The following is a 6,000-nucleotide window of genomic DNA, read 5'->3' as shown; positions in this document are numbered from 1 at the left end:
GGGGGGGGGGGGGAGGAGAGGAGAACACTCGCGCGCGTCGCGAGCACACGTGGAAACGACGCGCACGGACGTGCACGTGCGCAATCTCGGCTGGCCGCCGCGCGATATTCCCTGCGGCCATCCTGAGGAGGTCCTTGTCTCGCGCGATGTACTCGGCGTGAGTTACGTCCGCGTTAATTCGATTTGCCGCGCGTTGTACGTTGTACGCCACGGCCACGATTATCGTCCTCCGCGGGAGGAGGAGGAGGAGGATGAGCGAGCGGCCGAAGGATCCACCACGGGCTCCCTGCGGTATCCTTTCCGCGGTGTACGAGCCGACCGCTAAATGGGAAAGAAGTCGGCTCGTTTAGAAATCACGACGGTACGCCGTCGGTGTCCTCGATAACGTCTGAGGAAGCTCGGACGCTGCAATTCGGGAGGTTTCGCCCGACGGTTATTTCAATGCCGAAAGGACGAGGGAACGCGCTGGTCCTTAGGGTCAGGCCACGGACCGCGCGACTTTTGTCGACGACAGTACACGTGCCGTGTCCGCCGCGGGTGCTCTCGCTGTGGCACCCCTCGCACACGCATCGGGTGTATTTGCGTACCCCGAAATAGCTCCGGCCCTCCCCGAGAGAGAGAGAGAGAGAAAGAGAGAGAGAGAGAGAGGCGGCGGGAGAGAACGCGACGGTGAGGAGGGCGACGAGGAGGAGAACGGACGGTGTATACCGCAAAACCAGTTCGCTGGTGAGTAAACAAAAAACGAGAAGGGGCCAACGCCGCGGCGCGGCCTCGTTGTCCGTTGCGAAGGGGGAGAGAATCGCTGCTTTATTGCTAATTCGAAGACATTCGCCCGGCAGAAATGAAACTTTATAGTCCGCCCGCAGGCCAAGAGGGGCCCCCACGTCGCCGGGGCCCACGTACGTGAGTGCTGGCCCACGTGGGCATCAGCTACGACGGCTACGTTCCTAAACCCTGGCGTGCGGCAGTCGAGGAAAAAGGTGAGTCTCCGAAATGCATCATTAGATCGGTCTACGTCAAAGTATCGCTGGCGGAAAAGAAAGAGAAAGAGAGAGAGAGAGAGAAACATCAGACCTGACAAGGAAACTCTGTCGAGAATCTGGTGAGACAACCGACGCGATGACCCGAGCGCGCTAAAAGTTTTCCGGGCTGTCCAGGTAACGTCAACCGTCGAAATTGATCCATCGTGATTTATACACGACTGATAAGAAGCGACTTAGCGGCAGTGAATTTCATTCCCGGACGCTCTCTCTCTCTCTCGCAGTTCTATTAATTTGTCTTGTAATTCAGGATAGTATCGGCCGTAACTCTCAGCGCATGAACGTGTTGTGCAAGAACGTCGCGCGATACCCGGCGTGTCGGGGAAACAGACGCCGCTGAGGAGTCGGCCGAGCGCGGCGCGATACGGACGACGGAACGACGAGTCGCAGCGGGTGGCTTACGTCGTGAGAATCCCCGGACTACCTGGAGCGTCCGAGGCTCGTTACATCTCATTACATCCGACTAACGCGTAAGAACGCGTGATACGCGTTGTAACGACCGCGATCGCCGCGAGACTCGCGGGTCCTACACCCGACCGTTAAGTTTCCTCGGTCACACTCTAGTGTCGCGCACGCACACACGCCGTTCCCCCCGTATGGAAACATTAGTACCACCAGGTGCGCGAGTCCCCTCGCTCCGCGAAGTTAGTCAGCGACGGTGCGCGTGACGGTGCGAAGAAACAGAGAGAGAGAGAGAGAGAGGAAAGGAAACGAAAAAAAAGAAGGTGGAAGAAGCGCAAGCGCACCGTTCACACGGCGGCCGCGTAAAGTGTCGCGGTTGCGCGTCGCTGATACAGGTAGGTGCCAACGTGGAAAGAGAGGAGGGAAGAAAAGGAGAGAAATGCCGTGGTGGTAGCCGGGAGATGCGCGTCGGGGGCCCGTCCTCCCCCTAATTGACAAATTGGAATCTTATTAGAAGCTCGTGATGCCGGTGGAGCCGAGAGAGAGAGAGAGAGAGAGAGAAAGAGAGAGAGAGCCGGGAGGGGCCGCCGCGTCTCCTCGACGTTGCGAGAGAGAAGGAAGGTGAGAAGAAACAGAGAGTCCGAGGGAAGGAGAGGGCCCGAGGCGGCCGAGGGTGCTGTGAAAGACGAGGAGAACGAGAGGCATAATGCGTGGACGGCACGATACTAACAGGTTGTACGGCCCACGATGGAACGAAGAGAAGAGGTACCTTACGTTCGGCCTGCCGGCCGGCAGGCGAATGCCACCCAGGAAGCGTTCGCGCGTGCGCGATCTGTGTGGCCTCGGCGCGATCCTGACCACCGGGCCCAACCGAGGACGCACGAGCGCGGCCGAGGTAGCGCGAGAACGCCCGAAGCCGACGTGTGCTGGCCCACCCGGTAGAGCGCGCGCGTGCCGCGTCCTGTGTGGTCCCATGGGCTCTGGGCTCCCGCTCTGTTCTTCTTCTTCTTCTTCTTCTACTACCACTCTTCTCTCCTTCTGGGCCCGTTTCTGGCCCCCTCCGCGCCGCGCTCGCCTGTTCACTACTCCTCTCGATGCTCGCTCCCTGAGACGGCTACGTGCGCGCCACTCTCCCTCTCACTTCCTCCTCGCTCTTTCTTCGTTCTCCCTGTTACCTTCACCATCCACGCCGTCTCTTACCTCGGCCCGGGCTGCGAAGATGAGGTGGTTCCGAGGACGAGAAGCGGGAGGTGGAGATGCCCGCAGTGGCGCGAGTATTGAGGGACACGGAGGAGACTTTGCGACTGCGACGAGAAAAAAGATGACCGACTCTGATCTCGGTCCACTTGAACAAGCGGTGACTTCCTATTAAAGATCGTCACGGGGCAGATGCGAGCTCGTCGAAGAAAATCTGTATCCATGTACGCATCCCGTTGTGAGCTACGAGATCAAAGACGAAGAACAGCGAGCTCGTGAGGTATCCGATACCTCGCGATACTCGCGAATCGTAACTCGAAGAAAGCGCTTCTCACGGCGCGGCGTGTACACTTCTTCTCCTGAATGCGTTATCGCTCTCTCTCTCTCTCTCCCTAGCTGCTCGTCATGCATTATCGCAATCAGCCGATAATGTTCACGACAAGACCCACTGAGGGCCGCGTCGGCACGAGGGCTACTTAGAATTCCATCTACGTCAGTGGTTAAAGAAGCGAGATGAGGTAGTAAGCCCGCTCGACTCGTTCCACCTCTCCTTTCCCGCTTCTCGGTTTCCTTCGCACGGCTTGACTCGACCACGTGCTAACTTACGAGCTACGATCGCTGTACCCTTCCACGTTTCCTCCTCTCTTTCTCTCTTTCTCTCTTTGCCCCCTTTCCTCCTTCATTCGTTCTCTCTTTCCCTTTCCCACTCTCTGACCGCCGTTTTATCCGGCTCTCTTTCTCTTCCTCCCGTCCGTCTCCACCCCGGTCGGCCCCACGTCCTGGAGCTGCCCTCGCGTCGTCTCGTTTTTTCGCTCCCCTCGAGACCACTTTGGATTATTAATCCACCGGCGAGAGAGGATCCGTGACGTTCGCGGAGAAGATTATGGGCTGAGAGCACGGTCAAGGTGCTGCTGCGTTAACAAGCGTCAGCACGGAACGTCCAGGGAGGGTGGTAGCGGCTGCGCGAGGACGCGAGATCGCGCTCCCTTCGTGTCGGGCTTTGAAATCGCTGCGATACCGATCAAAAACTGATATCCGCAGCGGCTGCTCTCGCGGCTGAAGGAAAAGACCCCGCCGGCTTACCATGATGCAAGCCGCAGTAAGAATTACAAAGAAGTTAGTTCACGTTAGATGCCGAGATCGCGAGATCTGCCTTTGAAAGGAATGCGTGTGAAGAATGTCACGCGATTTCATAAGACTCAGAGAGAGAGAGAGAGGGGGAGAAAGAACATTCAATTCGATCGGGTGATCCATCTCGAGCTAAGAGATATCGGTTTCCTCCTAAGTCGCCGACGAACGTACGTCAGGCAGACGTTTTATGCGGTGCAAAGTTGGTAAGGTAGAGATAGGTGGATCCGATCAAAAACACGAGGAACGCGTGTGATGCGAACGAGCTGGCGGGAACGGGACGATGATTGGCTCGAGCCATAAACAGTATTTTCGCGTGTAAAATGTAAATGGCGCTCCTCTGTCTCCGGGAGAACGAAGCTCGAGGTACGAACGAAAGCAAGATATCGAAAGCAAGGTAGATAAAGAGGCGGAAAGAGAAAGAAAGTGATAGCGCGGCCGACGGAGAGGCGGAATGAAAGGATGAGGCAGGAAAGAGATAGATAGAGAATGAAGGAGTGAAGGAGAGAAAGAGAGAGAGAGAGAGAGAGAAACGGGCAGGGTTCAAAGAGCCGACAGTGGTTAAAGAGCCTTCTTCCTCTCTCCACCTCGACACGCACAAGTACAAGGCGCAACCTTTCGAGTTGGCCAGAAGAGAAGGAGATCAGTGTTCTCGCTTTCCTCCACAGCCCTCCCTCCCCCCTCTCTCTCTCTCTCTCTCACTCCCTCCCTCCATTCTCTCCTTCTAGCTTTCTGACCTCATCCCTCCTTCCCGCGACCCTTCCTCATCCCGCAGCAACGCGGCAAATTTATTTCACGTTCCTGCCTTTTCTGGACCTTTCACAATATTTGGCCGCGCTTTGGCATCCCAGTACCGGTCGCGGCGGGCACCGGTCACCAGAAGATACGGCTTTGAGCGCTCCGTGATGGATGGTTCGCTTTCCAACCCACTACGAACTGCTGCTTCCACTCTCTCCTCTGTCTCTCTCTTTCTCTCTCTCCCTTCTTCCTCCCTTCCTCCTTCTCGCCGCTCCTCAGCTTCCTCCTTTATCCAACGGAGGATGCTAGACTGCGGCGGAAAGCAGGGCCGCTCAGCTTTCGGACGCGTATACCGGTCGAAATCGGAGATTGACAGTCCGACCTACTCGGGGCGCAACGCTCAAGTCGCGCGGACTAGTCGGAGGGTGCCTCCTCCCCCCGCTCGTAGGATTGATCACGCGCACGCAGACGTTCTCGGGATCGCGAAATCTATCGCGACAGGTGCGTCCTTCCGATGACTGCGACAGCTCGACACCCGAGCCCCGGATCCGCGAGTTGAGGACACGCGAGTACCAACGCCGAAGGTATCACCGTCAAGAGCGACTGAGCCGGACGACGAGCCGTCCCTGGACCCGCGGACCCTTCAGCCCCGGAACCGTTCTACCGAGTTCGTGCAGGTATATAAATTCTGGTGCTATTATTGGGGTTTGCGCCTTCTCTCACAAGGCTCTCCGGGCCCCGCGGCGGCCCCTTTGAGCTACTCTTTCCGCCTCTCTCACCCTCGGCGTCCTCTCGCTCCCGCTCGCCGTTCTCGTTCCCCTCAGCATCCCTCTCGTCCTCCTCCTCCCCCTCCTCCACCACCATCACCTCCTCCTCCGCCTCGTTCTCTTCTTCTCGCCGGCTACACCGCACCGCCTCTGTCCTGTTTGTTTTTCCTCGCGTCGTCTTCCGTTTGCTAAACGCACCTTAAATTACGCGGCCGATGATAAATATTTGAGCCGTCCATTACGCGAAAGGCCCACTCGGACCCGTCGTCGTTCGACCGGCGTTACCTCCGATACGCTCGACATTAGGTTCCTCCGGGATATCGTGTTACCACGAAAAGGCGACGGCCGCGCGTCGACAACGCGTCGCATCCTGGACCGCATCTCGCCAATGGAGACCCCGCGGGACGAGAGAGGATCTCCGATCTCGTGGGAGAGGAGCGCGAGAGATCTCTGCCTCGTCGCAGCGCCGTTATATCCTAATTCGATTTAACCAAATTTTAACGTTCAACCGGTCGCGCGCACCGTTCACTCGAGAATAGTCGCCTTATCTTTTGTTTTTGTTCGTATAAACTGTCATCAACACTGGATATGCTTATTCCGTTTTTTTTCAATATCTTTTCGGTTTCTCACCTTTTCACAAAGCAGCGAATAAATCTATATTAATAACGTCCCTAAATAATAATAAGTCACACGGCTATCGATAATATGTTAGATTTTGTTAATAACAG

The sequence above is a fragment of the Dinoponera quadriceps genome, unplaced genomic scaffold, assembly GCF_001313825.1.
Source record: "Dinoponera quadriceps isolate SergipeBrazil2010 unplaced genomic scaffold, ASM131382v1 scaffold1565, whole genome shotgun sequence".
In the NCBI taxonomy this organism is placed as follows: Eukaryota; Metazoa; Arthropoda; class Insecta; order Hymenoptera; family Formicidae; genus Dinoponera; species Dinoponera quadriceps.
Note: the sequence above shows the minus strand (reverse complement) of the source record.